The sequence below is a fragment of the Dromaius novaehollandiae genome, chromosome Z (genome assembly GCF_036370855.1).
Source record: "Dromaius novaehollandiae isolate bDroNov1 chromosome Z, bDroNov1.hap1, whole genome shotgun sequence".
Classification (NCBI taxonomy): Eukaryota; Metazoa; Chordata; class Aves; order Casuariiformes; family Dromaiidae; genus Dromaius; species Dromaius novaehollandiae.
In genome coordinates, this window is record NC_088132.1 from 48,217,486 (window position 1) to 48,243,094 (window position 25,609).

The 25,609-nt window shown below is 38.8% G+C and overlaps 2 long non-coding RNA genes across 6 annotated transcripts in view; both read right to left on the minus strand.

Annotated features, from left to right (window-relative positions):
* LOC112980264 (uncharacterized) overlaps positions 1–25,609 on the minus strand; it is a 490,489-nt gene that overhangs the window by 383,840 nt on the left and 81,040 nt on the right. The window lies entirely within an intron of this gene.
* On the minus strand, positions 17,721–23,491 carry LOC135324805 (uncharacterized). Its single transcript, XR_010386070.1, has 2 exons — positions 20,376–23,491; positions 17,721–18,992 (listed from the first exon to the last, which is right to left on the minus strand). It is a non-coding gene; the product is annotated as an uncharacterized LOC135324805 (long non-coding RNA).

A 25,609-nucleotide genomic window follows, 5' to 3' on the forward strand; every position in this document is an offset into this window, starting at 1 on the left:
CATCTTAAAAGCCTGTAAGAAATGGAACTTAAATCCTCCTCACAGCTATCATTGACACTCAGATCTGTAAGTATTTTATTACAAGCCCAAGCATCAATGCAAAGCACGAGTACAAACAACGTAATTCCTACTTGCTGCAAAGCAAGCAACAGGAATAGGAAAATCCTGAATTCAGTGCAAGAGCACAGCAGCATCTGCCTAGCTATAGCAGCCTTTTAAAAGTCTTCTGATTAGTGCCAAAAACAGTGCAGTATATACTTTAAAGAGCATTTCAGCTGAAGCGTTTATTTCATTGGTGAAATATACACCATCCCCTCCAGATCTGCTGAAACATTTGAAGACTAATGAAATACAGTGGCAGAAACACTATGCAGGACACCACCCTACTGCTCATTTTCTCAGCCGTCCCAGGAGCAGCACAAGGAACAATAGTGCATTGGAAAGACAGCCAAGAAAACCACCTGAGAATTACAGTCTGTTTGAGAAGCCAAGGATATAGGCACAGGAAGGGTGGTGTCTCTGCATTAAGATCATATTTACAAAGTCAGAGTTTAGGTTTTGGATCTTGTCACACATTTCTTACATGCCCCATCTGAAGTAAGGCCTGTAGAAGGATTGCCTTCGATTTGCACAAGTTCACAGTACCTGGCCTGAAGCCTTGCACTGTGCAGGGTGCAGGCTGATCCTCCCTTTGCTTGGGCTCCCAGATAAGTGAGCCTGACCAAAAACGGCAAAGGCCACTGAACCAGAGCAACACCTTTCCTGATTTCCAGAACAGGAAAGGCAAAGTACAAGGAGGCACCACACCGGCTCCTCAGCACAGCTGTATCTCAGCTCTATAGGAGAGGACTGGGAGGACACTATGCTGTGGAAGTGTGTGTTTTTCCCCACCTTTTTCCACCCCAGACACCTTTGAAGATTACCACACACAGAACAAGAGCGATGCTGCCTCACTAAGCACCGCCACTGCAACAGAGGCATACCTTAAACTTCAAATATACAGCAAGACTGACAAAAATACAAGTTACAAGCTCATGAATCAAGTAATGCCCTCTCCTTTAGAAAAAGTCAATGCTCTACCACAGGCTTTTACACCTCCACCCCTCCTGCCCCCATCAGCCCCATTCTGCAGCTCAGAGCGTTTCCAGGGAAGGAGCAGCGCTACCACGAGTACCCCCTTTCCTCGGGCAGACCACACCCTGCCCTCAGGAAGCGCAGTCAGGGTATGCAGCGCTAGGTCACAACACCCAAAACGCCTGACACCCACCGCAGGGCTCGCCTCTGGCGGGGTGACCCTTGTGCGAGGGGGAGTCCTCCGCCCCTCCGGGAGCAGCTGAGCAGCCTGCCTTTGTCAAGCGCTTCACATGTGAGTGGCGGGAACAGGAAAAGAGACGTCTTTCTTTCTCTCTTTCTCTCTTTCTCTTTCCCTTTTTTCCGCTTTTTCTCTCTTTCTCTTTCTCTCTTTCACATTCTCTTTTTCTCTCTCCCCTGTTTCTCTCCCCTTTCTCTTTCTCTCCCCTTTCGCTTTCTCTTTTCTTTCCCTCCCCTCTTTCTTTCTCTTTTTCTTTCCCTCCCCTTTCTCTTTTTTCTTACTTTGTCTCCTTTCTTTCTCTCTCTTTCCTTCCCCTTTCTCTTTTTTCTTACTTTCTCTCCTCTTTCTTTCTCTCTTTCCCTCCCCTTTTTCTCTTTTTTCTCTCTTCTTTCCTTCTCTTCCCTTTTTCTTTCTCTTTCTTTCTCTCCCCCTTTTTCTTTCTCTTGCTCATTTTCTTTCCTTTCTCACTTTTTCTCTTTCTCTTTCCTTCTCTTTCTTTTTCTTTCTATTTCTCTTTTTTCTTTTTTCTTTTTCTCCTTTCTTTCTTTCTTTTTCTTTTTCTTTTTCTTTCTCCTTTTTCTTTTTCTTTCTCTTTGTCTTTCTTTCTCTTTCTTTTTCTTTCTTTCTCTTTTTTCTCTCTTTCTCCTTTGTCTTTCTTTCTCTTTCTTTCTCTTTCTTTCTCTTTTTTCTTTCTCCTTTGTCTTTCTTTCTCTTTCTTTTTCTTTCTTTCTCTTTTTTCTTTCTCCTTTGTCTTTCTTTCTCTTTCTTTTTCTTTCTTTCTCTTTTTTCTTTCTCCTTTGTCTTTCTTTCTCTTTCTTTTTCTTTCTTTCTCTTTTTTCTTTCTCCTTTGTCTTTCTTTCTCTTTCTTTTTCTTTCTTTCTCTTTTTTCTTTCTCCTTTGTCTTTCTTTCTCTTTCTTTTTCTTTCTTTCTCTTTTTTCTTTCTCCTTTGTCTTTCTTTTTCTTTTTCTTTCTTTCTCTTTTTTCTCTCTTTCTCCTTTGTCTTTCTTTCTCTTTCTTTCTCTTTCTTTCTCTTTTTTCTCTCTTTCTCCTTTGTCTTTCTTTCTCTTTCTTTCTCTTTCTTTCTCTTTTTTCTCTCTTTCTCCTTTGTCTTTCTTTCTCTTTCTTTCACTTTCTTTCTCTTTTTTCTCTCTTTCTCCTTTGTCTTTCTTTCTCTTTCTTTCACTTTCTTTCTTCTCTCTTTCTCCTTTGTCTTTCTTTCTCTTTCTTTCTCTTTCTTTCTCTTTTTTCTCTCTTTCTCCTTTGTCTTTCTTTCTCTTTCTTTTTCTTTCTTTCTCTTTTTTCTCTCTTTCTCCTTTGTCTTTCTTTCTCTTTCTTTTTCTTTCTTTCTCTTTTTTCTCTCTTTCTCCTTTGTCTTTCTTTCTCTTTCTTTTTCTTTCTTTCTCTTTTTTCTCTCTTTCTCCTTTGTCTTTCTTTCTCTTTCTTTTTCTTTCTTTCTCTTTTTTCTCTCTTTCTCCTTTGTCTTTCTTTCTCTTTCTTTTTCTTTCTTTCTCTTTTTTCTCTCTTTCTCCTTTGTCTTTCTTTCTCTTTCTTTTTCTTTCTTTCTCTTTTTTCTCTCTTTCTCCTTTGTCTTTCTTTTTCTTTCTCTTTCTTTCTCTTTTTCTCTCTTTCTCCTTTTTCTTTCTTTCTCTTTCTTTTTTCTTTTTCTCCTTTTTCTTTCTCTTTCTTTCTCTTTCTTTCTCTTTCTTTTCTCTCTTTCTCCTTTTTCTTTCTTTCTCTTTCTTTTTCTTTCTTTCTCTTTCTTTTTTCTTTTTCTCCTTTTTCTTTCTTTCTCTTTCTTTTTCTTTCTTTCTCTTTCTCTTTTTCTTTTTCTCCTTTTTCTTTCTTTCTCTTTCTTTTTCTTTCTTTCTCTTTCTCTTTTTCTTTTTCTCCTTTTTCTTTCTTTCTTTCTTTTTCTTTCTTTCTCTTTCTCTCTTTTTCTTTCTCTTTTCTTGTTTCTCCTTTTTTCTTTTTTCTTTTTCTTTCTTTCTCTTTTTCTCTTTCTCTCTTTCTCTTTCTTCCTCTTTTTTCTTTTTCTCTTTTTCTTTTTCTCTCTTTCTTTCTCTTTCTCTTTTCTTTTCTCTCTTTCTTTTTCCTCCCTCTTCTTTCTCTTTCTTTCTCTTTCTCTCTCTCTTTTTCTCTCTTTTGTTCTCTCTCTTTTGTTCTCTGTTTCGTCCTCTTTCTCTCTCACACACACCACACAGGAAGGGGGCAGCTGCCCCGCAGCAGCAGCAAACACAGCTTCCAGAACCTTCTGGAGCTGCCACTCCCCCCACCCCCACGGCTCCTCAGGTGCCTCACGCTTCCCCTAGGTACCTCACTCTCCGCGGTCTTTCTGGGCAAGCTCCTTCTTCTAGGTTTTTCCTCAGAGAAAGAAAACTGCCTCATCGAGGAGCGCAAGCTGTGCCCTGCCCGGCCCCGGCAGCAGCATGCTCGCCCTTGCCCCCGCGCTGAGGGCCTGCGGCTGGGCCACTGCCGCCCATGGCAGCAGGCCTGGGTCTCCGGGCAGCAGCATGGCAGTCGGTAGCGCTGGGGGACGTGCAGGACCTCCATCGGGAGGTGGGGTCTGGTCTGCCTTTTTCCTCCTCACGTGCGCGTCAAAATTTTCCACCCAAACATGCTCTTTGGTAATGCGGGAACGGTTCTGCAGACATTAACGAAATTGCTGCCGGAGTTATCAGAAATGGCAGTATCTGTGTCAGGCACCAGTTTTGCTACGAGGCGTTCTCAGGCCTGTGCGCATTCCCCTGGTCTTTCAGAGGACACAGGCAGGTCAACAGCTTTGTATTTTCTCCTGTGGTTCCCTCTTAGCTTCACATGTTTTCTCCTTCCTTTTCTACTCATGAAACAGTAAGTACCAGGGCAGCTTGGTTAAGTTTTAAATGAAGAAGGTAGATGTACACATGCAGTAACTCATGTTTCAGCACAACGGGGATAAGGAGTGAAAAGCCCATTGAAGGAGTTGCACCATATGACTCTCTACACACTCTGCTCTGCTTTTATCACCACGCATCAGACACGCTTATTCTTACCAGATACTGAAAATAAACATGTGCAAGCTTAAAACAGATAGTCAAACCAGTGTGCTTTTGGGGAATAGGGACATACAGGTTTTAGCTATAGAGATGCTTTAGACATTGATAATTCTGCAGGCTCTTAGTTTTTTTCATAACAAACTGCACATTTTAACATTCGTGCATGTGCTCTGTTTGAATTGTGTAGCTGCTGGCACCTGCTCCTCAGGCTGGGCTCCCTTGGAGGAGGCTTGCTTTTCCTGAGTGGGAGCTGACCTTGTTCTCAACCTACACTGTGGCAGGCAGGATACGTTAAACTTTGAAGATGTTTTTGTCTCAGCAAAATTGCACTGCCAGCACACACAAAAATGCTTAGAAAAGAGAGAAACGACAACAGGACTTTTCTGTGGTTTGGAAGATCCACCACATTGTATGACAGTATTTTCAGTGTCTTTCAGGAAACAGTCTTCCTCTGCCAGCTAACCAGCGCTGACAGTTGTTTGAAAAAGCTACATTAACATTGTCTGCTGAGGCAAGGTACTGTCAACACAGATAGCCCTTGAATATACAGGGCTGAATGGACAAGGTGGATAGAGCAGAAATTTCCCATTCCTTTGGGGAAAAAGTGCAATTGAAGGGCATATCCAGCTCGTATCCATTCCAATTATACCCAGATTAGAGCTCTTCCCTAAACCTCTATGTCGTGAAAGTCCAGTGAACACAGGCAGCCTTTAATTCCAAACTGTACTCAGTTCATGCAACTACAATTTAGACAGATTTTCTATTTCAATGTAGCATACAGTACAGAATTGTTCTGTAAGGAATTGTTTTCTTGACACTTCAAGACTAATAAATGGATTCAATTTGAAAAGCTAATCAAATTTCACATTGGTCTATTGGGAAAACCTGGAAAGTGTTAATGCAGTGAAGGAGTATCAGTAGGGGCAGGTATCTGTCCCTTCACGTGAGTAGGCTGAATGAATCAAAGCAAAAAATTGGTTTTCACTATGACTGAGGGAACATAAACCTATGTATCATAATTAATTGCAACCTTGGGATCCCATTTCAGACATCCACATACTGTCTCTGGAATGCGGTTTCATACATCCTCACTGTTGCTTCACATGTAGCTGGCATTCACGTAAAAAGGAATTATAGGGAAAAAAAGAGAAAAATGACTATTTGGGGTTATCTCATCCATCTTCCTGCCATCATAAAATTGTTCTCAGACATAGGACTGACTGCCTTATCCAGGTTTCCTACTATGTGCCAGATAACAGGGTTAGTTACACTGCTTGATACTACAGACACAAGTGAAAGGATTCTTCCACATGCTAACACAAGTCATCATCACAATTTGAGTTAAATTTGTAGGTTTACTGGAGGCCAGACCTATAGTATGCTCCCTGACTCATCTATCTGGACAACAGCAGAGAGGGTGTGAGCCTGCTCAGAAATACCAGTCGTGCTTATGCATTTTTTTCTCTGGAGTTCCAAAACTCGAGCTGAATTCATTTCTTAGCATGGGCATGGATTTTTACAATGAGAATAGTGGCTACACTGCTGCCCAGAGGGTTGACTTGGATCCGTGCATCTCTGACAGAGTAGATATGTCTCTTCTGCTGCTTCTGTGAAGGAGTAAACCTTCCTCAATATAGAAGTGCTTGAGTATAATTGTTAAAACTTCTCTCCCATTTGACAGGTTAGCATAATCTAAAAGAGATTCCTTTCAGCTTTTCACCCTAGAGCTAGTGCTTTCAGGGGTAGAATTGCTGTGCTAAGAAAAGGGTCCCAAAAGCTAAATAAAGAAGGGGCTCCTGAAAGAAACAACTGTTATTGTTGTCTATTAGATCTTAGCAGTGTCAGGGATAGGGGACAACAGTGTTTTAGACTAATCTTAATTTGAACAGTTCATATTCACAGATACATATTCTATCAGTTTCATAGACACTAATAAGAAAGATAGCAGTTGTGTACCTCAGTGAACAGCTCTTCTCCTTTGTATTTTTTGAACAAGGTTTTTGACTGGTCTCATTATTTCTTCCTGTTGAATATGATACAGAGAAAATTGGTTTATTCATTTATTACATTTGTGGATATTTTTCTCCATTCGTTACTAGCAAAATATATTGTGATTAGCCATTTGGATGTTGTCTAGCAATAGCAACTTAGAGCAAAATTCACCTCCAGTGCTCTGCATTAGGTAGAGCCCTTTGAAGTGCCAACATCTGCATTTCAGACTGTTACTGCCCTCCCGCCCAGGCAAACTGCAGAAAGAAAAGAAGGTGGGGAAGGTCCTGCCAAAAATGGAGGGTGGAAACAGAAGGAGGGAGGGGTTATTTCTTTTCCCTGGTGTTGCTAAACTTCCTTGACAGATGTTACTTATTCACTTGTCAGTTTCATCAGCATCATTGTTAATTATTGTGACTGGCTGCAAGAATGAAATATGTTATTTTGAAAACATACTGGTCCATCTCTGATGAACAGTCTTGACCAGAAGGGTTATGATGAAAGGTTATGATTCTTTACAGCAGGTGCTGGTAGTGAACACTGTAATTAAAATTATTATTTCCATTTACACTTCACCCAATTATTTTCACACTATGATAACTCTCTTTGACATCGTCTCTCAGGACTGAAGTTTTCCATGCTGAGCCTCTGACCGAAGATTACTGATTGTAAAATTTAAATTTAATCTATGGAAATATTGGTGACTTACAAAGGAAGGATTACTTCTCCAAAACCTTTTTGTGGTCTGTTCATTTGACTTGGGAGAAGTTGTTTGGCTGGACTTATTTGTTTTTACAGGATGCCATACTTACAGTTTATGACTATCAGGGGGAAAGCTTTGTAGACAGGTATCTTCTGTTCAGACATGAAGGAAGAATTTGGGATGCATGACGATAAGACAGTTGGAGAATTTAACCTCTTAGCTAAATAAATACTATGAACCGTTGAGACAGGCTCCTAACTGCACTAGGAGAATATGGGAATGCAAACAAGCCATGGAACAAAGTTTTTCCTTTTTGCCATTTCACCTCAGCTATAGATACTGTGACCTGAGCACAGGCTTTCAGAAGTTAGGAACAATAAAGGAGTTAACAATGTAGCATTTCACACTGAAATTCATTCTTTCATTTCTTGAAATTCATACTGCTCCTTGATAAGAGCTATCTTCATAAGCCAGAATTTTGGGTGCTCTACAAAGGAGATTGTTAGAATGTGAGTAATTACAATGAATTTCAATTCTTTTCCATAAGAAGCCTTATATCAGACTATTAACATGACTGAAGAGTGAATATCATTTCTGGAGTGACTTCAAAGAAAACATATGATTCAAAAGGAAAATCCAGTTTATTTTCCTATCACACGGATGCTAAGCTTTGCAACAAAATTCTTTCAAAGAAAACCATTTTTATGTTTTGAAAATTAATTTATTAATTGTGCTTTTAAGGTTTTATAAAATAAAGTTATCAAACACATTTCCAATATATAGCTTAATTAAATCAAAATGATTTGTAATCTTACAAAGACACCAATGAATAAAACTAGCTCCACAGCTTTTAAAAAGGTCATTCTTTTTTTCCCTGATTAAAACTCCTAATAAAATTACAGCAGCTATGTTTTTCATCAAGGAAGTAGTTGAATGACTAATTCTATATAAATATATTCCATGCTAGTTCAATAAATTAGAAAGAACAAGAATAACCTAGTTAAAATGCAATTCAGAGGAAACAGTGGGCGGATGGCTATTTACATGAGAAAGCACAGAATAAACGAGGCTCATAAATTATTCACAGCTAACCAACAGAATTTAAGGGATCAAATCTTTTTAGAAATTAAGTGAGAGCTGCTGGCATAGTGATTACATTCCCCCCCCTCTGAACTGACAGGAAAATTGACTTCAAATATCCTAATGAATCTCAGTCCTACATCTGCTCGTGACTAAGGCCAAAATCACCTTAGAAGCAAATCAGTGACAAACCACACTCTCACCACTGCCAGCATTCACCTTCCTGCTGCAGTTCCCACCTTCCAAAGCAGAAAACACAAGGAAGTCTATCATGAAATCAAGCCAGAGAAATATGGTCGTTTTTTCTTTGTTTCATTTCATGGTTGGGTTCCGTCTTTTGCATGAGTTGATTAAACTGAATGAAGTTTGGCTATTGTAAAAGTCAAATTATTAATTTGCAGCTTTAAAAAACTACTGCCAGTAACCCTATGGAATCCTGTCAGAACAGCTATGACAGTCAAGTGTATTGGGAGATGTGATCCCTGTTCCAAAGCAAGCTGTTCCTAAAGCTGTTCCAAAATCTTCCTTTGTTGGTACTCCTTTATTTAGTGTCTGGATCTGTTACTTCTGTACTGATGAAACACTCCTAATTTATGTGTGATCTTGAAGTACAGTAGTGCTTTGCACAACCAGAATCTTTCTTTCTCATCTCACTATGAGATTATTTTTTCCCTTCCAAAAGAAGAAAGGCAAGAAACCTCTCTCCCTCCTCCCATCTGGCTAGTGTTCTTGCTGCTTGTGCCCAAACAAAAGTACTGATGTAATCCTCATTTTTCCACATATACTGTCAAGGCTTTATTAAATTTAATCTAATGACTAAAATTGCAATTGGGAAAAGGAAACTGCTCTCATCATAAAGGGAAGCATCTCCAGAACTGCTGTTCTCTTCTTCCCTGCCCACCCCCTTTTACCCCATCTCCTTCACATACTCTTTACCAAATCTCAGTTTTCAACAGCTGTTTAAAGCTGAGAAATGATCTAAAAAGGGAAGAATTGTACCTGCTTCTTCAATGTCTGTATCCTGCTTGTGCAGAGTTTGATGAAAGCTTCTGAACACATGTTCCATGTGAGGTACATAATTCATCAGTCATGAAAGTGAAACATGGGCTAAAAAGGCTTTGCCATACTTAGGCAGCTTGCATCATTTAATCCTGTACAGAAACCCTTTGATTTATCTTGAGCACAGTAATTTCTTCCATTCACACTTTTCCCAAACCCTGTTTTTCTTTTTTCTTCCCCCCCCCCCCTTCGGAAATGAAGACAGGACAGAGAAAATGGTTCTGCTTTCCTACCATTGCCACATCAAGCAAGTCTGTGCACAGAAGAAGGGGGAAAAAAAAAAAAGGCTTACATCCTTCAAAAAGTATCTTTGAAAATACCTGTTTACTGTGTGCGCTGCGTTTGTACATACAGATCAGGTATTTACCAACTTGCAGTCTATTATGGTTTAAACCAACAATTCTTACCTACTTAACTGGAAAATTACAATAATGAAATGTGCAGTTGAAGACAGAATTGTGAACAGGACAGGGTTTTTTTTTTGTTGTTTTTTAATTAGGCTTTTTGTGAGCACATTCCCCTTCTTCCTATCCAGATTTTAGGATTTTTTTTCTGTATTTGTCAGCATTTGCTTTATATAAAAAAGGTGGTACCTAGACTTTCAAATGAAGATTAAAAAATTCCCAATGTAAATAAAGGACACTGAATTCATTCTGATTCTGCAAAGCCTTCAATAACTATCTAACACAGCTGACTGCCTATTTTTTCCTTAATTCAGGATCCAATATTTTTATTAAGCAACAAAATGAGTTCAATTTCATAAATGTGTAGTGCCCTCACTGAAGTGACTAGGCTTGTTCTGTGGCAAATAATCTGTATAAATAAGCACTTTCAGATGAGCATCTACCTTTGACATCGACTGTAGGACAGCAAACTTGGCAAAGATACAGCCTTGACATCAGGCTTCATACAAGTCTATGCAGATGGTAAGAGGTATTTGATTCAACAGAGATATTGTTCTAAATCTTCAAAGTGGGCAGAAATCACAGGCTGCAGCCCATTTTTGCTAAATTTGACAATAAGCAGGCCCAGCTGACTTTGAAGGGTCTAATGAGTTTTCCCATCCCTTCCACAGGCATTCCTTCCACACGCATTTCCTTTTCAGTCCTTTTACACATTGAAAACTTCTGGATGCAGAAGCAACGACTATTTCAGTCACCCTAATGGTTCTTCTAAGTTCATCCTTTGTACTGTCTAACTTAAGAAGAGGAAAAGACAAAGCATAAAAGAGTTCAAATTCACCTTCACAAAATCAGTAAGGGGATTGTTTGCCAACTCTCAAAATTCTACACAGACAGTGTAGATATTTGCCAGTCTATAAAGAACTAGAGTTAAACAACGGAATGTGAAACATAGCTCATAAGCTATGTTCTGTCTCCATTCTTGCTGTTCTGAAATGACTGACACCAAAGGACTGTCAAAAGAAGGACACTTGAATATTATCCAATTAATCACATTTGAACTTCACAGCTAGTCTCTTTAAGTCATTAGTATAATCATTAAATGACATTTTCTTTTGGCAGAACACAGCAAAATGACAAAAGCAAATATATTTTTGCCATTGTATGTCTGTGTTCAGGCAGTTCAGCATCCAGGCATCTAGAAAAGGCATGTATTCTAAAGGCACCTTCCACCTTACTGTGTGATCAGACAGAAAGGGACAGTCTTTCCAAGTGACAATGACATATTCAATCTTTTAATTGAAAATATATCATTTCACAGAAAGACAGAAAAAATGCAGACAATAAAACTTTGTAATGTTTACAATTTTAACAAAAAAGTGATAAGCAAAAAAAGATGTCAGATTTTACATATATTGAAAAAACACTGCTCACTCAATTCTGATTTATTTTTTCTGTCACTCTGAATACATCAGGACATTTTAAATTATTTGCTATCAGTAAACATTTTAAATACAATTCTTTCTTTATTCTGCGTATTAGTGATTCTGGGCATTCAAGCTTTTCATCGTTCCAATAAGCATGGAAGTCTAAAGAGATTTCCCTTCAGCAGAGATGTCAAGTCAAAGAAAAATTTATACACATCAGTTACAGAGTGATCCACAGGAGAGCCTTATACACATTATGTTATGAAACAAACTCAGTGTTGCAGTTTTCTAAAGACTTTCTAGAATAACCCTCAAAAAAGAATGAAAATGCATCTGTGAAGAAACACTGACATCCTGTGTGACAAAGTTCCATGGTCTTCCAAAAGTAACAATCTTTTCAAAAGCAACAATCTTTTCAAAAGCTACTCATTCTGATTATACACTAGCTTGTTGTCACTATCTCTGATTTTGCCCATCTTGGCATAAGCACAAAGAATTTGATCCAAAGATCACTGACTTCAGTTGTAGTCATGGGCACAAGGGAACGTGGAATCACACTCAGTCTAAGATCTCAATGCTATCTTGAAGGTGCTGAGAACCGTGAACCCCTTTGGGACGGTACTCAAGTTTTTGTCAGCACTTAGAGGGATTAGGCCCTGATTTTTCCTATAAAATGCTATAAAAAAAAGTCCAGAACATATACAAAGGGAATAATAATAAACACTGACTGATCTGCCATGGTGGCCTTGTAATGGTCTTAATGCTTTTGCACCTGTGTGGACTCTCATTCTTGTGCTGACTGCCCAGCTTCTCAGAGCACTTCCCCTGCAGCTTGGAAGCTGAGGAGATAGAAGTTTCAGCTGCCACAGAAATAGATTTGGATGAAGGGATCTGTCTGAGCAGAGGCATATGAATGCTGGCCCAGCCATTGGCTTATCTTTTGAAATTTTATCCATGCCTTTTATTGCTGCTCCTTCTACGCTTCCTCCTTCAGGCTGTATAAAATAAGGAATGCTTTCTTCTCTCTCCTCTCCTTTCTTAAGCTCCAAAGGTTTTCTAAGGCTTGATCCATTTCAGCTTGTAGGGTTTCCATTTCACTGGTTGCTTTGTCACCTTGTTTTCCATAGTAACTGAGCGACTGCTCCAAAGAGAGAATTCCCTTCCAAGCCTTGACAGGGCCTCATCACCTTAACAGAAAGCACACAGCAAGCTAAATTGCAACACACATTCCAACAGCAACAGGAAAAGTGAAGATTTATAAGCGCCATTGTCGCATTAAAGTATAAAAACATAAATCAACAGAAGCTTTGACAGTGCTTGGAATGTGTCAGGAAAGCTTTAAATCTAAGCTCCTGTGGATCACCTGGTTCTTTGCAGCATGTGGTCCATCATTTATCTAGAATAACTGACTGACAATTTGGCATGCTAGCAGAGGATTCCTTCTCTATTGAAAATCAACAGTGTCCCTATACAGCAGTCACTAATTTTTAAGAGAGCTGAAAATCCACCCCCAAACTGTAGAAATTATGTCACAAATACTGAAAGCATTAACTGATTCCTGCCTAGTAGATGTCTAAGTTTCTGCTACTATGATGGTGTGCTTTTAGTCCATTAGCTCTTGTCACGGAATGTAAAAAAGGGTAGGTCAGAGCAGTCCCAACAGAGCGTCATCACTAGCTACGCATGTACTTGGCAATCAACATTTTCTACTTCAAAAATGAATACTGGTAAAATACAAAGTTGCCTTCTCTGGACAACCACACATGTGAAATTTCCATCCCTGGAGACATTCAAAACTCTTACTTGCCAAGCTGCTGAGCACCCTGATCTAAGTTGGCCTTGCTTTGGATAGGGGAGCTGACAGGTGTCTTTCAGCGGCCCATCCCAAATTACATAATTCTGTTCTTCTAATCTCTGCTCTGTACAAGTCTAGGTCAGTATGTCCATCAGAAACATCATTTTTCCCACTTACAGATTTACTATTTGGCAGCTGTGCAAGTGCACACAGCTTTATGTAGTAGAAATGCACACAATTTTCCTTGTTGTACCTTGGATTTGATGTTAGAACAAGACTACAGGAACAGCATCTTCCGAAGAGTTCAAGGCTTCTAACAGTATACAATGGTAGTTCTGTGCTTTTATTTTTTAACATGTGATGTTTGAGTGGGCATTCTTTTTCCCTTTTGATTTTCAAAACAAATTATTTATTTTTCTCTCCTGCACAGAATTTCACACAAGGTAGATTTGAAGGATCTTTACTTCCTTTACCCTAGAATGGATTTATCCTTTTCCATTGGTGGAGAAGGAGGGAGAGGAATGCTTTCCTAATGCACTTGACTTTGACCTGCACCATCTGTTCTTTCAAAGCTATGCAATTTACAGGAATTTTCTCCAGATGGCACAGTTCTGTCATCAGTGGTCTCAGCTCCAGTATGATCAAAGCAACTGTTTCCCATTTTACCAAATGCCCAAACAACTTCTATGAAATGATGATCGTTGGGTCACAGACTAGCAGGCAGGAGGCAAAAGATCATTGAAACCAGGATAGGAAGCATGGTGAGGACTTACTTTCAACTGGTGCTCAACACCTTCAAAACCTATTATCAACATTTCGCAGAGTCATCTGCATCCCTTCTTTCTTATTACCTCCACCTCTGGCCAATACCACGTCCATACCTTTTCCCCTTCCCACCTGCCAATCTCCTACTCTGTCTCCCAAGCCTGGACAGGCCCCATAGCCCCCACACATTAGCAAACCTTAACAACCTGTAAGCCCCACAACTTCCAGGTTCTGACCTGGGTGACCAGCATCTGTGTCAGCAAGGCACTTGCAGTACCACAGAGACTTGGAGGCAGAACCCGTTAGTGCAACTCAAGTTCATGTTTCATGCTTTTGCGGCACTCTTGAAAACTCAGTGATCTCAGATGCAGCTGCTAATCCTATTCTCTGAGCCATCTACAAGCTGTGCCTGGCATATGCAGAAAAAAAAGCTGGCACTGCTGCACAGCAGTACTGGAAGGACTTCTCCTGTGCCTCACATGGCTTCCCATGACCCCTTTCCCTGTCGTGCACACTTCCCCACACTGGCATGTCAGGCAAAGGCCTGTGAGACACCCTTGGAACACCTATATGCCATGCTTTGGTCAGATCTGCTCTACTCACTAAAAGAAAACTAGGTGCAGGGGACACTTGAGGTTGAGCATGGGCAAATCACTAAGCTTTTTTATGACTGTGCGCAAAATAGGAATAACAATACCCCTTTTCTAATCCAAATGGCTGAATGTTAATGTTCGCAAAATCCTACCAGGGAGTGTTCATGTCATGTTAACTGTCTCTACAATTAACCAGATCTGATCTTTCTACTAACCTTCCTACTGCCTTCATTATGGCAGAACCACTACTGGACAGGCAATGCATATAGCCCTGAACCCTGCAGGTGGCTTCTGTCAGTCCCGCTATACACACCATATATCTTAAAAAAGTGGCAGCAGCCACTGGCTATTGATGCTTGTCTCAGCTCAGTAATGAGAAGCCTGTTTGGTACAGCTCAAACACAGTAGCATCTATTGAACAGTTACCAACAATTACAGTGATGGCACTTGTAGGTTACTCATGGTCAAGGAAGAAGAAACTGCAATTTCCAGTACGTGGGTGTCCTGATCCAATATCAGGAGGGTTTCGTTATGATCCCAAGGACGAGAGTAAGACGATAAAACCAGTCAAATATCATACAACCTTTTAACTTTATTTTCCACAAAGTGGAGCGAAAAGGTGGGGAAAGGCAAAGAGGAGGCGAAGGGAAGAGGGGAAGAAGGGTAAGGGGAAAAGATAGAGAAAGTTGGAAAAGGAGAGAAGAAGCTAGCTACCACCACTCCGAGGGCAATGATGTTCTGCTGACTCCGTTCGAATTACAGCTCAAGCTGGGTGCCTCCGAAGAGGGACCCCAAACAAAGAAATCCCTGGGCAATTACAGTTTTTTCAAATTAAGTTTCCCACCCCTCACGTGGTAGTTCAGACCAATAGTAATATTTGGGTCTGGGGTCTCCTGCTCCTTACTGGGTCTCATCACTGTCCCTAGGTAGGCCGTTTACTGTTGCCGTTTCTGCTGACAGGTGTGTCTGCATTCCTCGGGTCCCGCCGTTGTCTCTCAAGGTCCTGACAAAGAGGTGGTAACTCCAGCAATTAGCACTGTTTCAGCAGTGCACAGGAATGCAAACTGCTGGTAACTCCCTTATTCCAGTCTGCTCCAGCTCTGGGGCCCTTTCTCACTGAACTACGGAGTGCGGCCTAAGGCTTCAGCAAATTTAGCTACTCATGCTAAGCAAGTTTTATAAAAGTTGTGCTAAGCAGCAGTAATTTGCAGTCCAGGTCCCAAAGTCTCTGTCCGATCGTGCCCTGGTTCAGCGCAGGCTCGGTGTGTCCCGGGTGGTCGCAGGGAGACCATTTCAGGGGTCGCAGCAGCTCAGTCCTGTTTCCACTGGGAACAGATGGCTTGTTCGGGGTTATGGTTTGCTTGCACCTTATGTACCAAGAAATGTTTAAGGCAAAAGTTCACTCATCTGTCCGCTACAGCTGGAAGATACCAGCATTGTGGTCCTCAACCTCCTCTGCTGTGACAAGAGAAAACTAACTGAATCTGCTCAAGAAGATTCACTCAGCAACCCAGCCTGATCTTCCAGTGGTACAAGACATATGTATACACACACCCATTCTGCAGCAGGAAAGAAAGTGTATGTGAGCCAATTCTTTGCAAATATAAACACGGGCTTTGAATTTGGCAACCAACAGTAATCCGTTTGGCTTGCATGACAGACACTGTAAATTTCCATGAGTTCACAGATTCAGATCACAAAGCCTTCCTGATAAATATAGCTTTTACGTTCGTATTTAAATGTATTGGGGGCATACTTTTATATATTTTTGCTAACAGAGACTACATACAATGCTGCAAAGAAATAGTTAAAAAAAATCAGAGATGGAAAACAAAGCCAAAAAGAACAAGTGTTGCTAGGATGGAAAGAAAACATGGTTTAAATGTTCTAATTTCCAATCAGTTACACTACATTGCACAGCAGCTGTACGAATCATTCAGCTATGATGGAGAGCCAAATAAAATCAAGTACTATACACACATGAACAAAGCAATACTGACACTGTCAGAAAGTAGAGGTGACAGGCATAATAGGTTCCCTTATTCCTTACTACTAGAAGAGATACTGATACTTAGCAGCTTGAGTATACACTACACAACTTTCTCGGCCAAGGAGTTATTTTTGGCTCATACTCAGTTTCAGGGGGGATACAGAACCCACCCTGCCTTATCTCCCTCCCTCAGCTACACCTGAGCCTGTACTTAAAACACTCAAGAATCCAGCCCAAAAGACTATTTTATCTCAGGCTTTCAAACCTTCATACAAATTTAGAAAATCAAGGGCAATATATATATTCTCCCTCTACAATGATGACTGAAAATCAAGACGATTAGTGAGTCAAAACAACGTACATGCCTACAGGCATAATGAAGGGCATACTATGGGCATGCTATGGGCATAACAGAATTTTTCAAAGCTGGGTTCCAGTATAAGAAAAGACAGAGATGAGAGGTTAGAACAGAATAGGAATTGAGATTAATAGCTCTGGAGTATTTCCTACATCTCTAGTCCTTTGTCTGTTGTCATTTCTAACAAAGATGCATGTGAAGCTACAGCTTGCTATTTTCAAGTTTGAAGCACATTCATAAATTTCAATACCACAGCATATTACATAGACAAACCTGACCCTGTGTGTCTAATCCAACCATACAGGACAATGATTTATTAGAACATTCTCACACACTCATGATTTGATGGTTTGGGGTTTCTTTGTTTTTGTTTTTTTTAAACAGCATATTACTATGACATTTGAACAACCTTTCTATAAAGCAACATATTTTATCTAGATTCTCCATACTGGTGTTCATTTCACCTCACTGCCTGCTGTTTTTTTACTACCTATTAATCTATGGGTGATATTTACAGGGCAACCCAAGACCTTCATAGAAAATTTGGACGTACCACTCTTTCATAGTACTAGACAAACACTTCTGGCCTTGACTCAAACTAAAGCAATGCTCCTCTTCTTAAATACACCACTTTCAGGCAGTTTCAACTGCAGTCTTGCTTGTAATAGTGTGGAATAAGTAACTCATCTTAATATATGGACAAAATGTTTGTGTGCTGAATATTGTAATGTCACCACCATTTTCAGAATACCATCAGATGTGAAGTATCTAATGTCAAATAAAATTCTAAAGTGAAAGATTTACCAAACCAAGTTCCAAATCGGCTTATGTTTGTGCCTGCCAAACAAATACAAGCCTTCATGGCAAATCCTCCACTTATTTGGAAAAGCAAAAACAGATTCTCATTCAACAATGGGCTTCAAAACTATAGTCTTTATACCTTTGTACAGTATAGCCATTTATGAAATATGGCCACACAGTCCCAAAGCAGAAGTTTAACTTACCACCTGTTATAAAAAGGTGCGAGGTAAAAAGCTAAAGGACAAAAACACCCTGTTCTTTGGTTCTTAATACTTTTTGTGATCAAGTAAATTTCCACTGGCCTCGAAATAGGCTAAGAATTTCCAGATTTGACCCAAAAATAGTAAAATTCTACATTTAGCCATTTTTTAAAAGTTGTTCAGATTTAGACACAGACATCTGATACACTGCATGTGAGATGCAGACTTATATGATACGGTGTTTTATTATACTTCATTGAAACATAATGACAACAGTCACCTGAGAACACTTACAAAAAAGGCATGAGGTAGCTGCTAACTTTTAGGAACAATGTTGGACAACAGAAGTGTGAAAACCTTTAAGAAGCACTTTTATCAAAGGGTTTGATCAATTTAATCATTCTACCAATTAAAGTCTGCTAAGAATACCGCACTGAACTTTTTTAAACAAGATTTCATGTAGAAAAATTGAAGCAATGAAAACAATTGCAGGACAGTGTAATTCATATTCCTTCTCCATTGTTTTAACTTGTTATTTTTAATGTATGTATTCATGAATTTTTTTTTCATATGCACTCTTTGGTTTTCTTTATACCCAACTATGTTGTCATGGTAGGAAAGGAGTAAGATATTTATCTTTTGATGGAACAGACTTGCCTGCAAGTTATAATCAGTTACTAGTATGTTTGGCATTCATATCTAGTTTGTGTCATCAGCAGACATCATTATCATTTTCTCAGTAACTATTAGCAGCAAACACGTTTGCATTCTGGTTTAAGATGCTAAGACGACCGGTCATCTTCCAGTCAAGATGCTAAGGCAAGGTCCTAATTAGTAGACTTCAAAATGTTTCCAGTCTGCAAGTCCACTGCATGTCCTGAACATATCTCAACTCTGTATCAGGGCAACACTTGTCCCTCTTCAGATTAAACTACAGACATATCAACATACTCACTTTTGTCAAGCAAACCAGTAACTACTAGTATTTAGTTTCTGTAAAAGGCACAAACCTGAGAAACGTATTTCTATTTTATGCCTTTAAGTCTAATTTTGTAAGAAAAAAAAATTAACTGTATTGACTGGGGAGAGATTAAACTTCTGGTAAAGTCAGAAGTGGATCTCTAAACTGGCTTACCTACACAGCATCTTAGAGCTGGTCAAGAGTTACGCAGCTTAAGGCAAAAATAGATCACTAAGTAATGTCAGCTGGCAAATGCACTGGCTTAGAGATCTGGGAAGATTCTTCTAGAGAGCTTTAAAATTACTTTGCACCTGGGAAGTAAGGCAAAGGGGACTTACCTTAAGCAAAAGATCTAACCTTACACCCAGAATGTGCTCCAAAGCAAGTATTTGTTGCCTAGGTTTTGTAGTGTTTTTTTTTTCTGTTGTAAAATAAATGAATTCAAAAAAATAAACAGCTGTATATGTTGAGTCAACCTGAGGTTTTTTTTTTGCTGTTTTCTTTCCCAGCAGTCTGATCTCAAACCTAGAGATGAAAAGATTAAAAAACAAATACAATTATTCATGCCTGAGGGATTTTCCAAAATGTATTTAATAGGTTCCAGCTCAGATAATTGAAGACTTATGGGAGAATTTTGAAACATAATAAGAAATCAGCCAATACACTTGCTACTATTTAACCAAAAATAACAGTAATACAATCCGCAAGCACTTATTGAGTTTACTGTATAAAATGCATAATTCCTTCAGTTACCTATGCAGTAGCAGTGATGATAAAATTTTGCATTTAAAAGCTTAATTAGATGATTATTACTCTGCTTTACAAAACAGTTATAAGTCAAGGCATAAAACAACTAGATTTTTCAGTAACCTGCTAAGGCAAAAGCAGTGCTGAGACAACATCTCATACCTCTTGTCTTCCAGTCCGGGGCTTTTATAGACCCCAAAGCAGGCCGTTGCAAAAATAAGTGTTGTTGTCTTGCCTTGGTTATGCAGAATGTTTTTGAAACAAATTAAGTGTATATAAAACACCTGTCTGACACAGCATGTGTAGCCTACACCATAAAGGCCATTTCATGTTTTCTCTCATGTTTGAAAGGAACTCCTGCTCAACATCTGCGAAAGTATTTCACTGTCTCCCCCTGCTCCCCCACATCCTTCCTCTATCCTGTCCTGCTATTGACCACTGAGAAACTTTGCTTAGCCAGATGCACTGCTTCGTGCTAACCAATATTCTCTTACTGCTTACTTGTTCTCCCTCTCGTTCTCATGCTCCCTCGCGCTAAGCTGCTCACACAGATGTCAAATTTGGCACCAGGTTGTAAATTTGCACCAGTGACAATGATCTATTGACTAAGTGAACATAAAGGAAAAATGGCAGAACTACACAGATAAAGTTTAAATGTAATTAAAATTTCAAACGTTCTCTTAGATTTAAGGCCAGAACTGACCATTGAAGTCTGACATCTTGCACAGTTTAAGTCCAAGGACTTCCTATATCAGTTTTTGCATCAAATAGGTAGCTTTCCTGAGACATCATATCTCTATCAGAATGCCATTCGAGCATTTTGATTTGCAAGAAATGCTGAATCCACCCTGGGTGGTGATAAGCCTTAATACCTTGTCCTTTAGTTGGTGTTAGTGGTTTCTTAATTTCATGGTCATTTAAATTTACTAGAATATATTACATAAAGAAAAGAGGAAGTCATTCAAACCTAAAAATTTAAATTTGGCATTAGTAAAAGAAATGGCATTGAAAAGCAATACACACTAAGCTATATATATATATATATCTTCTTCTTTTTTTTTTTTTTAAACAGAGATGCCTTGTTTCTGTAGACTTAGGGACAATTAAAAAAAGCCATTTCTCCTTTCTTACTGTTTTAAGTTGAACGAGGAAATTTCTTACCTTCATGCCACTGACTCTTTGAGGGAGTCAATGCATCAACTGCATCTTGCATATGCACAGCAGTTTTAAAAGCAGTCAGAAAGCCCTTCAGAGCAGGCTCTGAAGCTTGTGCTGTAAGATTTATATAAGAATACCACCTTCAAGGAACGGAAAAGGGAAAGTTAATGAACATACGCTAGAGAGCAAGCTCATGACAGACAGTTTCACATAGAATACAGGATATTGTGGTCAGCACTTTAAGAAACCCAAATATTTAATATGCTTAGGTATCTATATGTGCATACGATCATAAAGGGCTTTCTGGAGTGAAGGCATCACTTGGATCTAGTCAGCTTAAATATCATATTAAATATCGCATTAAATATTCATAAGCAAAACCTATACTAATTTAAAACCATAGAAAACTTTCACACTTCACTTTAGATCTTTCAATGCCGAGTTACAGTTAAACTTGAAGTCATGTTCTAAAATAAGTCTTCAATGAGTGATCAATAGTTACAGTATTTTAAGCACAAACTGGCTTTTATTCCCATTTCAATGAGTATCATCCAGATTAAACATTAATATTTTTAAGAACATGTATGTGGCATACATATACAATCTTATGGACATACTTGGATCAAAAATGAAAAGAAAATGAAAGCCACATTCTTAATTACTCGCCTACTGCTTTTTTAATGGTGTTGACTAAAAACATAGCTCACAGCACCAAAGTGCATTTCTTTTATTTTTCTTATAATTATTATAGGAAAATATTGGAGTTCTTATTGCATGTTAAGGAGACTTTTATCTGAGAATAGTATCTTTTAAAGAGGAAAAAAATCTTCATTTTCCTTGTGAACACCATACAGTGTTATGTGCTTTCTACATTGTTTAAACAATTTTTAAGAGTATGAATGTGCATGCAGAATCCAGTATATGCATGAAGGGATTATTTCAAACACGAGGGTGAAAGATTGCTGCTAATTGGGATTGGAATGGATTGCAAAGTGTGGCATTTTAAAATCTTTTATGTAATGCTTATCAGTATTTTCCAGCTGGCTTTTTAGTTTGTCCTGCTGGAAATATCACAAAAAAAATCACTCTAACCTTGCAGCAGTGAAACAGAACTGCCACCACATTCTCCTGGAAACTGGCAGGCTTGTTGTATCCCCTTGAAGATTGGTCATGTGCATTTAACTTGGAGGAGTAAATACTTCTATGGAAAATGAGTTCAGTTTTTAGAGCATTTATCTAGAAGCCATTAGAATCATCATTATTTACAGTGTAAATGCCTTTATGCATCCCATACTGAAGTTGGATTCAAAAAAGTTTATTTTATTTATTACATTTTATAGAAAGAGGATAAAATTCACAGCGCATAGAGAATAATTCTTAACGTTGTAAATCCTCCCAAATTCTAAAAATTGGTTTGGGGACTTCTTTCATTTAAAAGTTGCATCCAAACCCTTTTGTATGCATATATCCAAATCAGATAACTCTGTCCTCCATCCAGTATTTTATGATTCCTTTCTGAATATTTTTGGCCTCCATAGTATCTTTTGGCAATGAATTTTATAGTTTAAATACCCAGTCTCTGAAGACGCATCTTTCCATATGTTTTAAAACTGATGCCTGACAACTTAATTCAAATACTACTTCTGTTGGGAAAAAAGTGAAAGACCATGCCCTACTCACCTTTGCACCACATGTAAAGTCCTGTAAACTTCTATCACATTCCCATTCAGTCTCCTCTTTTCCAAGCTGAACAATCTGCATATATTTGAATTTATACATCTATGGTACACTACAGTGATACTGGAACTAGATTACCCACCCAGCTACATTTACATTTCTGATTCTTCCACTACACATTCAGAATGCAAAGTCGGGAATTAAGAATTCCCAGAGGAAACAGAACATTGTTTTGAGGGCGTTTTGATAGGACCTAAACAATTTTTTGAAAAGTTCTTAGCCTGCAAGCCAGCTGCCCAGCTAAATAGCCAGGGAACACATTTGCAGTTTAAACAGGATGTACCTGTAAGCAAAGTAGTGCAGCACAAAGACTTTTTTAAGCCTCAGTTCACAGAAGACTTTCCATCGGTTTTAGTGGATATTCAATGAAACCATTAAAAGCACTCTCTTGAATTAATATCTAGCAAACACTCCATGAGCAGTCAGTAATATTCTGTAACAGATTTTCTGGGGACTGAAGAACTTGGTCTTCCAAACTCATAGGTTTTTAAACACTCTAAGAAAGTACAATGAAAATAAAGCCCCCAGACCTTAACACAAAGCTTATATAAGACATGAAGAACATTTTTCATTATTTTAAGTGTTAAAAGTATTAAACCCATAAATCACAAATGGTGCTTTGTTTCTCAGTATCAGAGTTTCTGTGCAGAGGTTCCTGTTTCCATTCTCAGAAGCTGCCTTCTCTACATAGCTGGAAAATTCTCCCCGAAGTCAGAGAAAACAAATGGAAAGAATCCAACCTCCATTTTGAATTTCAGAAGGACAAATGAGAGCCAAAAGCTACATAAGGAATCCTAGTTTCTAGGAGAAAAAGCCAGAATGAGAGTATTAGTTAATATTGTACAGAGTTATTTGCTAAGCATAAAGAATATGCTCAGTATTCTGTCAGATTCTGTATTTAACCAGTGCCTGTTATATCCCAAGAATAAAAGACTGGCTGCAGAATTTAAGAGGGAATTGGCTTTAGACAAAAAAAAATTTTTTTTTTACATTATTCTTGGTTGTAGTGCCATTACTCGAGAGCTTTAATTTTAAGTAAGAGCACCAGTGCTTCACAAAAAGGAGAGAAACCTCATCACAGGGAGAAGAATAAACAACCTCTTTCGTGGTTTCCCTGATGAGTTTGATCAGACACAAGAAACCAAACAATACAAAACTGGCTCTGAAAACAGTATAGTGTAACATCTACCTTCATCCAATGCATGCAAAGATGAATTCAGCTCGGAGTATTTTTCCTGAGCCTAGCAATTAATAGTAAAAAAGACAGAGCATTTCATCTCTTAGAGACCATTAATCAGCTACATAAATTTTTTTCTAGTTCATGATGACCAGTAACATGCAAATGTGTTAGGTAACAAAGAAGTACCTAAAAATTCAATGAATGTTATCTTGGTCTCAAAGTCAATAGCAGAAACCATACCAACTTCAGTAAGGCTTGACATTTCTAGGAGCTACACTGACAAGAACCAAAGTGTTTCTACAACACAATAAGCATTTCTGCTTCATAATGCATGTGGCTGCCTGAACATTTATAAAACTTTCATTAATTTTATCACAATTGAAAAGGTAAAAACCTGGCACTAATAGTGCCTTTAATTAGTTCTTTTCGCAAGTCTGATGGCCTAAGACTCAGGTATAATTAGAATAAAGCTTTCATCTACCCCAATAGCATTAGCACTTTCTGGAATCTAAAGAAAGAAATTCACAACAGAACTATGCTCCAAATTAGGAGAGTTTCAGAGAGAGGGTCAAGTTGCCCTATAAGGGTCCAATATTACCAGAGAAGTACCAAGTGGATAGGGAACCAAGGAAAAAAAAAAAGTATAGGCTTATTTGTAATTAGCATGTTACAAACAATTAAAGAAAAACTAAGCAGTTCTTTTCTAACCCATCTGCTATTAGAAATAGAGGGAGAGAGCCTGGCTTATAGCTGTTCGTACAAGACTTCCCAAGAAAACACTCACTGTTTGATACTGTAGGCATTCTTGACTCAGATTCTCTAATAACAGCAACGGCAGCCCTGGGCCCTGCGGAAGGGCTGCTGGCCTTGCCGTGGGCAGTCAGCACAACCTGCTCGGTGGGAGCAGCCATCACACATCCAGTTCGCTGAACAACTGGACTCCTGTTGCGAGCTTCTAAATACATGGTTACTTAGCTCCACCTGTACTTAAGAACAGATCTGCCATTCCTACCGAACTCTGTTTTGATGACCAGACTGCCGCTGATACTTTTTCCACTCCTACTTGGTTGTCTCCAAAATGGATAAAACTGCTTAGCAAAGGGGGTTTTTGGAAGAAGCTCGTTTCTTCTTTGGAAAGCCAGAGACTCTCTATGAACAGAGAGAACGCTGACTGAATTTGGATGGATGAAAGCAATTATTCATTTGGTTTGTCTTAGCACTGAAAGCAATCAGCACTATGCACATTATTTCCTCTTTTTGTTATTTTTATTTCCTAATCTAAATTATAACCTAATTAGTTGGAAAAATGATCTTATCCCTAGACTGTGGCATTCCCTGAGATACCACAAGTTAATCTACTGTTCTAGAGACTTTGAGCTTGCCAGGTTGTTAGATGTTTGCTGTCCCTGCAAAAAAACCCCAATATACACACACACACAAACATATTTTATATATATATATATATAAAATGTAAAAAGTAAAAAACTTCACCCAGTGATTAGATATCCTCCTTTGATCTATTCTGGCTATCAAACCTATCATCATTAAGTGGTAGGTCTCCATCTGTCTGCATAAATTCCCATCTGAAAAAGCAGCAACTAAACAATCCATTTTCCACTTAACTGAAAACCAAAACACTTCCCCCCCTCTTCTCCCTTTCTCTACTGTCTAAGTTTGACTGTGTTTTTCTGTATCCAGTTTAGTAATACTGAAACTTTGGGGGGGAGGGGAGGGGGGAAGAGGCGTTTTGCTATAAGCCAGTCACAATAACTAATTGCTTCCACCATAAATGTCTACACCTTGTTTTACAGTTCAAAAATTTTCCTGATTTCATGAAATTAAAAAAAAAATGAGTATATTACAACACCACAGAGATAATTTCATGTCATCAGAAGAAATTCTCTTTGGAACAGCTCTTGGCTGCTTTTTAATCACATCTGCCTAATCCGAAAGCCATGACAGTTTTCTTCTGAAGCTAAACAGGGTAACGCACAGTACACCTCCTCACCTTCCCTCTTCTATAAAAATACCCAAACTGTACCAACACATACGCAGTTACATCATTGTTTTGTTCAGCTGCCTATCTTGGGAGACTGAAGCTTCTGGGCTGAGGGTAAATGCACAAAATTTTCATCAGCCCTTTATCAGCATTCAGCTCATCCTCTCTCACCACCAACTGCTGCTGTTTCTGCCTGCTCCTCCTGACTTCACTATTACAATATTCTGCCAGTAAAATCCTTCACTAAAAGTAGACAGACGATTTTCTTCAGGTTTATTTTTGGCTGCTTTTAACTCGTAGGAAGTCTGCACGTAGATAATC